Source organism: Melozone crissalis, unplaced genomic scaffold, assembly GCF_028551555.1.
Source record: "Melozone crissalis strain CALT ecotype California unplaced genomic scaffold, PUWL_Pcris_2 ptg000032l_1, whole genome shotgun sequence".
NCBI lineage: Eukaryota > Metazoa > Chordata > Aves > Passeriformes > Passerellidae > Melozone > Melozone crissalis.
In genome coordinates, this window is record NW_026535810.1 from 5,088,664 (window position 1) to 5,097,426 (window position 8,763).

General features: G+C 42.8%; 1 pseudogene; it reads left to right on the forward strand.

Annotated features, from left to right (window-relative positions):
• LOC128940109 (histo-blood group ABO system transferase 2-like) lies at window positions 1–8,314 on the forward strand (annotated as a pseudogene).
• The last annotated feature ends 449 nt before the right edge of the window (window positions 8,315–8,763 follow it).

Sequence of the window (8,763 nt, forward strand, 5' to 3'; positions counted from 1 at the left end):
ATGGGAATGACAAAATTACATGGCCTGGCTATTCTAGTGACAGCAGGGATCACTGGTGCAATCTGGTGGGTGTTTAACCTTTGACAATTATTCTCAACAAGAATTTCTTTCTACTGCCCAGACTCAGACAGGTTTCTTCTAACTAATGCAGGTACAATGTAAGCTTTGAATTTACACAAATTCAAAATCTCCTTTTACATTCAAAATATGAAAATAAGCAAGGTGTGAACACTTTTAACCTTTTCTATGAAATTCTAAAAGTCTGAATAATTATATATAATATATATAATATATTATATATAAAAATATACATTTTACATATTATATATATATATATATATAATATCGAGAATATTTCAAGTATTCTTCAATCTAAAAATGTTGTTTCGTGGTGGTTGGTTTCATGCCAACATTGAAATCTGAGCACTGATTGGTTTGACTTCAAACTCCCAAAATCTCACTTCCTTTCAAACCAGGACAGGTGTGTATTCAGTGTTCTGGAGCCTGAAATCAGAGCGGGTGGGGTTAATTCAGAGTTGGCTGGAACAATATTGAAGATCTGTTCCAGTTGTAGGAATCAGGACAAATTTTCAGCCATTCTTTCTCTGCAGCAGAGCATCAAATGCTCAAATGTGAGCACAAATGCTCACATTTTTGTTTAAATTTACACTCAGATCCCACAGAATGACCAGAGCAAAGGGATGCTGTGAATATCTGGATTCAAGAGGCAGCTGCAGAGTTCTGGCATCAGCTGAGACCAAGTTCTGCTCAAAGCACACACATTTCCTTTGGTGCAAACAGTCTGGGGCAAATTAAATGACTCGCAGATCCTCAGAGCTGATTGATCTTCAGATAACTTTAGGCTAAACTCCTGTGTGAAAAACACCAATCACTTTTTAATAAAATTTTAAAAATTTAATAGTAATAAAATGGTTATTAAAATAGTAATATAACTGGAGTAATGAAAATTTTGACAATTTGGATTAGGACAATACGAGACAAAAAACCCCCAAAGAGTTACAGACATCTGGGTGCCTCTTTCTGGGCAAAATAAGCCCAAAAAAGGACCCATATGAACAGAGGATTACCCCTTAAAAGCAACAGCCTGTTGCATATTCATACACCTCATACATGATGCGTAAATTCCATTCAAACACAGGATTCTGTCTGGTCAGTGTCAGCTTCTTCCTCTGAATCCTAACAGCGTCTTCAGGGCGGAGCGAGGTGGGAAGAAGTTCATTTCCTCTGATAAGGGAGCAATAAATTCTCTTTCTCTGAAAGATTCAGGTGTCCTTTGGCTGCTGAGTCCTCTCTTTAAAAAGTCTCTTACATGGCACAGTTTCTATTTTAACATTATGTTATAACCTAAAACTCTATTTAACACACTACTTAAGAAAATTAATACAGCATCACTTTTATCACTTTCTGACATAACACATATAATATTTATTTTAATATTTTCCAAAAGCCAATCATAAAATACACATTTTTCGCATCCTGTCTTGAAACAGCTGAGATTTGCAAATCCTCATCACCATACTGACCCCACAAATGTTCTGTTAGATTTGTTTTATAGTTTCAGTCACAATGGAAGTGGGTGAGAGGCTGATTTTGGTTTTATCATTGACTCATTGCCTTCTTATCCTGTCCAAGGTACCACTACCCTTTCTCCCCAGCCAGAGCTCAGGAACACAAAGCCTCCCCTGGAGACGATTCAGTCCTGTAAGTTCATTCTGCAAAATGAAAAAGTAATAAAAGAGGTATGGACATACAGGAGAGCATCACGGACATATTTTATGAAAAATCCTTCTGTTAGGATGTTTTCTCTTGACAAGCTGAGAGGCCTCAGAAGTGAAATGTGAACAATGGTTATCTGCTGCTGTGGAATGCAACAGGTGCATTCCTGGGATTGGTCTCATGTGGTTGTTTTTAATTAATGGCCAATCACAGTCAGCTGGCTCAGACTCTCTGGTCAGTCACAAGATTTTATTATGATTCCATTTCTTTCCTTTCAAGCCTTCTGATTAAATCCTTTCTTCTATTCATTAAGTATCGTTCTAATATATAATTTTCTTTTAATATAATATATATAATAAAATAATAAATCAAGCCTTCTGAAACATGGAGTCAAGATTCTCATCTCTTCCCTCATCCTGGTACCCCTGCAAACACCACCACAGGAATGAGTTTACCAAAGGATCAGTCCAGGCCATGAGGACAACACTCACCTAAAAGACTCCTTTTTAGGCACCAGATCCATGCCCTGGAAGTGCAAATTTCCATTTTGATATGAGCCACCCTGCAGGGTCACATTGTATATGAACTCATGTAAATAAAAAAATAGTGTTTGTGGTGGAGTCTGGATGCTCACTGACATTGAACCACACAAAGATCTCTTGCGGCGCTCATCTCTCATAAAAAAAAAAAATCTGGAACTTCTGTGCCACAATTCATTTATGTACCCTTTATTTCTCCCTGTATAATATTTCCAATATTTTTTTTATTTTCATTTGCAGAAAAATAGATGAAACATCTCTGATGCTTCCATGGTAAGTGCACCTGCTCTGGCACAATGGAATATCATGACCATGAAATCCCATTGATGTCAGAAACACAGAGTGGCACTGACAGGATAGCCGAGAGCCAGACCGAATGAAACAGAAGCCTGACTAGAAAATCAACTCTTCCATAAACCATCAAAAATGCATAGATGAAGAATCTGTAATTTGTTACTTTCAGAAAGGAAACCAGGTAATGATGATGAAAGTTGAAAATATTTTGGTTTAATTTTATCTTAATTCAGTTTTTTACATCCTCTGTCACAACTCAGAAGCCAAAAAATCAAAATACTATTTTTTGTGATGGCAGTCACCATCATACCTGATGTGTAAACACCTATGGAATTAACATTTTTGGTCACTGGGATAAATTATTTTCTGGAATTGCCTATTCAGAAATCTGTGCTGCAATCAGAAACCTATGCTGTGATTTCAAAGTGAGACTGGAATGATTAATTCAATGTTACATCTGTGTTTGTTTTGATGAATTTCCTGGGCCATCTCAAGCCTGCCTTCATTCCCAACCCCTTGCAGGAGGAGGGATGTGCTGGTGCTGACACCATGGCTGGCTCCAATTGTCTGGGAAGGCACGTTCAGCAGAGACATCCTAGATGCTCAATATCTGCAGAAGAACCTGGTCACTGGAGTGGTCACTTTTGCTGTTGAAAAGTACTGGTCTGTCCTTTATTTCTTGTCAAATAGTTAAACCTCTCTGCAGTACTGCTGGTGGAGCATGATTGTATCTGCAAGGGGTGAAGGAAGGAATGATGAATCTGACTACAGGTTCTCAGAAGGCTAATTTATTATTATTTTTTTTTTATTTTATTTTATATACTTTGACTATCATATATAATTATTAATTTTCTATATAATTAATTATTATATATTATCTTAAAAATACTATACTATACCAAAGGATACAGAAAGGATACTTACTGAATGCTAAAAAGATAGTAATGAAAATTATATATATTCTATATATAAATTATACATATATGATTACATATATTATTATATATATAATTACATATACTATGTATATCTTATATAAAAATAACAATATATAATTTATATAAAAATAATAATCTATAATGTTATATAAAAATTACCTATAATAATTATATGTATAATTAATTTTTATATATTATATTATAAATACTATACTATACTAAAGGATACAGAAAGGATTCTTACTGAATGCTAAAAAAAAATAATAATGAAAACTCCTGACTCTTTCCAGAGTCTCCACAGAGCTTGGCCCCAACTGGCCAAAGAGTGAAAACAGCTCACAGCAGAGTAATATTTTCCTCTTTGAGCCAGGTCTCATAAGCTCTTGGAGATTTATATCACACCCAAGATAGCTCAGCTAGCTTAGAAGGCATAAAATCAGCAGGATGGCTTCTGTGGTAGTGTTGGAAAGAAAAAGGTATAATAAAAGGCAAAATAACAAAACTCTTTGCAGAGAAAAACCCAGCAGCTGTGTTAAATAAAGGACACTAACATCATAAAAAGGAGCAATAGATAGAAAAAGAGAAAGAAAATGAATTTGAAAAGCTGTCACTCCTCAGCAGAAGGAGCCTCTCCCTTCTCTTCCTTTCCATGTCTCTTAGCTATGTCCAGTTCATCGAAGGGTTCATGAGCTCTGCCAACAAATACTTCCTTGCTGGGCACCCCGTGAACTTCTACCTGTTCACAGACTGTCCCGAGAAGGTCTCCCACCTTCAGATGGCCCCTGAGAACCACCTGTTTGTCATCCCTGTCCAGCATGACCCCAGGTGGCAGGACATCTCCAGGAGCCGCATGGACATCCTTAGCTCCTACACCAGAGCCAGTTCCAGCACGAGGTGGATTATCTGTACTCCGTGGATATCAATGTCCAGCTCCTGGCACACATTGGCGTGGAGATCATCGATGCCTTGGTGGCCACCATCAGCTCCTGGCAGGTCACCCCACAGCAGGAGGACAAAGCCTCTGAGAAACACTCTGAGTCACAACCTGCCGTCCCTGAGGGACAAGGGGACTTCCACTACACTGCCAGCTTCTATGGGGGCAGCGTGGCTGAGGTGTACAAGCTGAGCAGAGCCTGCTCTGCAGGGCTGCTGCAGGACAGAGAAAATGGCATTGAGGGTCCCTGGCACCACGAGAGCCACCTCAACAGGTACCTCCTGCAGCACAAACCTACCCGGCTGCTGTCCCCAGAGTACTACTGGGACACAGAGCTGAGCTCCAGCAGCATCCTGGTGAAGAGGACGTGCCCTGTGCACCAGCACAGCCAGAGGAAAGCTCCTCAAACAAAGAGTGTGAGGCCTTTCTTCTTCTCTGTCTGAAGCTTCCCTCATCTGCTCTTGGGAAGGATGAAAGTTTGACAAGAAAGTCTCACAGATATGTGTGCTTAGCAGAAAGTTTTTTAAATGTAGAGTCTGATGAAGGAATAGAGATGGAAGCAAGTTTTGGTATAGAAGAAAAGAATTGCTGAGCCAGTCTTACTGGATAACCAAGGAGGCAAAGGGTGTGTTAGTTAGAAGGGGTTTTTATGGCTTAGAGCAAAGGATAAACCCATCTCAAACAAGAAAATGTTTTTACCAAGCACAAAGATAGACAGGCAAACAAGTCAGCGAAGTTGCAAGTAGAAAAAAGGTCTCAGAATTTTCCACTGCAGGAAAAGTGAAAAACAACTTCCAGCTTAAATTGTAATGTACTAACTTTGAGGGATTGGAGAACAGTAACATGAATATGGTAATTACAGTAGTTATGATAGGCTAGAGATAAAAGTTAAGGTATAGATTGGTTCTACTGTATGAAGATGCTCAGCAAAGAGAAGTATAGAATGCAATGTAACTAAAAGAAAAATATATAATGCATTGGAACCAAAAGAAAAGTATAGAATGCATTGGAACCTAAACTAAGGGTCTCTGGAGCTGACAGCTGTAGGCACAGCTCTGTTGCCCATGACCCTGGACTGCTGTAACCTCTTGGATAGAATAAACTGCATTTTGTATACAATAAACTGCATTTTGTATACAACAAACTGTATTTTGAAGAGCCACCCGGAGTCCCACATCCCTCATTTCAGCTCTTAAAATCTGCCTCATGATCATCATGAAAGGGACACAGATTGGGGACCACCAAAGAAAAAGGATCCTTGTGTGACATTCTGGCCCTGCTGGAGAAAGTTGCTTGCCAAGGACCCCAAGGCCTGAGCACATTGCTGAGCTGTTGTTCACAGGTGTGTTTGCTGCATGCTACACTGAACCTGGTGAAAAGATTTATGGGGGAGGCATTTTAATGGTGGTATGTGCCTTATTGCAATTTCATTCCTTAAGAATACAGATTTGAAAACAGAACAAGGAGACAACATCGTGCTCAAACCTGGTTTGTCCAAAACTGGGCAGTAAAAGGTTACTGAAAGAGGGCCAGACAAGAGGAATCTGTGTGATTTGATGAGTTTTCAGATAAAGATTGGTGTGAACATTCAGCTGAAGCATTCTGGGGAATTGAGTTAGTTGGTCACTAATTTACTTAACTAGCTACTTAGGCAAAAGTAATCAAATCATTTTAGATCAATGGAAAAGGATACAGATTTAGATGTAAGACTCAGAAAAAGTCAATTCTGGTATGAACCAGCCCTTTTGAATCACTTCAGAGAGCACAGATGATGTTGGTCCCATGAAATCAGAGTGCTGAATTAGGTGAGATGGCCTTTGAGCCAGGACTGTGGGAAAGACAGCCAAGAGCTGTGGAAGAACATAGCCTTTGAGTCGAGGAGCTGTGACAGCCAAGAGCTGTGAAGAATACGGCCTTTGAGCAAAGAGCTGTGTGTGTTGTATGAGGCCTTTGAGTCTCGGGGTAAAATATGGATTGTGGGAAATGTATGTCTTGTACTTAAATATCTGTATCATATTTGAACATCTGTCAGTAAAAGAAAAAGGGGGAAATGTAGGAGGAGTCCTTGTAAGGCATATGTATTGTATAAGTGGCTGTGTGTTATGGTTTAGGCCTGACAAAGCCAGAGCCCCCATAAATATACCTTTTACCTGATATCTGCTGTGAGATGTGGCCAGGAAATAAGCAAAGCAGGCTCCAACTTAAACATAAAGAGAAGTTTATTAACTAAACTGCACACACAATTACTAGACTACAGACACAATTACTAAACTACACACACAAAGAGAATGAAAACTACACAGAAACACTTCCTTATCCTCCTCCCACCCAATTCCCAAACACATTTACATTTCCAAAAAATTATCCACACTCGGTCTGGCACCACCCTTTAGAAAAAAAAATCAAATCTTCAGCTCATAAGGGATAGACGGAGTCCTTCCTTGTGCCACGGACTTCTTGTCACAATCAGCAATCCGCCCGGTATCTTGCTATCTCGTGACATCTCCTTTCCATGCCAAGGTGCTCTCACCACCAGGCATGGGATGGGGCAGGGGCCTGCCTTCAGGGCCTTTTAAGAATGCCTCGTCTCATTCCAAGCAGAGCACAGTCACATCCCTGGGACCCTTGTCCCCCCCATGTCTTCTATACCCCCTGGGGCCGAGGGGTCTCAAAACCAAACTCTCTTGACGCCGAGCCTCCGCTTCCCCCTGCAATACAGCCTCTGCATCACCAGGAAAGAGTCCATGGATATACAACAAAAAAGAGTCCAGCAAAAACTGCCACTCCATCTTCCTCCATTCCTTCAACATCTCTCTTCTCCCTTTGCCAGACCCCCTTACTGGCCTGGTTTCTTCCTTCATCTTCCACTCCTATCCCTTTCCCAGGAAAGGCAATGTTCTGCGAAGCCTTCATTCTCCACAAGGGTTAAAAGCTCTCCCAGGTCCCAGGCGGCCGGACTGCCCGCTGCCCCCCCCTTTTCTCCTCCCAGCCGTGCTGCCTGCCGGCACATGATATCAAGTTTCAAGATATACAGTTCGAGCACGGGCTGCATTCTCTCCATCCCAAATGGGGGGGGGGGGGATAAACAGGTCGCTCAAGGGTCCGCCACCCTTCCTCCGAACCCGGGCCTACCGTAGATGGGCCACGTGGCTTTCCCCTCCCCCAGCCCAGCCAGCAACTGGGCCGGGGGAGAGACTTCTTCACGCCGGAAATCCCAAGAGGCCTCTGAGGGACAAGAGCCCTGCTTTTAACCCCTTGGGTTCGTAGTCTCAAGAGGCGGATCCAAATGTCCCACTGGTCAAACTAGGTGCTCATCTTAAATTCCAGCCACCCATTGGTAACCACAGCAAAACAACATGTCCCAGATGTCCCATTTCCGGTCAAACCACGACACTGTGCCCCAGTCCTAGTTATTCTAAATGAGCTACAGCTGTGGAGTCCTTAGTTGGGCAGCAGCTGTGACTCATTTAGAATAACTAGGACTGGGGCACAGCCACTTATACAATACATATGCTTTACAAGGACTCCTGCTACACAAAACCCCACCTGAAACCCCATTTAAAACCGGGGGCAACGCCCCTGACCTGTCCCAGGGCTCGGCAGGAGGTTTGTCCCTGGGAGACGCCCCTGTCCGGCCCTGCCTCTTCCGGAGTGTCCCCGTTGTCCCGCAGGAGCTGGAGGAGCGCAGCCCGCGGGGTCCGCAGGTGCTCAAAGCCACCTACGAGAAATTCGAGCTCCACCTGCGCGGGGAGGACGCGCTGGTCAAGAACTACGGGCTGCTCTCGTGCTTCAAAAAGGACCTGCACAAGGTGGAGACCTACCTGAAGGTGATGAGGTGCCGGCGCTACGGAGAGGGGAACTGCGCCCTCTGAGCCCGCCCCGCTCCAGGGAGAAGAAACCAGAGAATAAAACCCGCTACTGCCGACACGAGTCTGGCTTTGGGGGGCACGCGTCTGGATTTTTGGGGGCACGAGGCTGGCTCTTGGGGGGCACAAGTATGAGTTTTGGAGGACATGAGTCATGCTTTTGGGGAGCACAAATCTGGATTTTGTGGGGGTCGTGAGTCTGGCTCTTGGGGGGCACGAGTCTGGCTTTTAGGGAACAGGAATCTGGGATTTGGGGGGCACGGAATGTTCGGGGGATGGGAGGGGCGAGATGCCGCAGGGAGAGGTGTGATTTGGGGCTGGGAGGTCAGATTTGGGGATAGACTTGGGACTACGGGGTGGATATGGGGTGGAGCACAATTGGGGCTGAGATGGGTGGATTTGTGGCTTTGGGGAGATTTAGGGGTAGATTTGGGATTGGGTGGTGGATTTAGGGC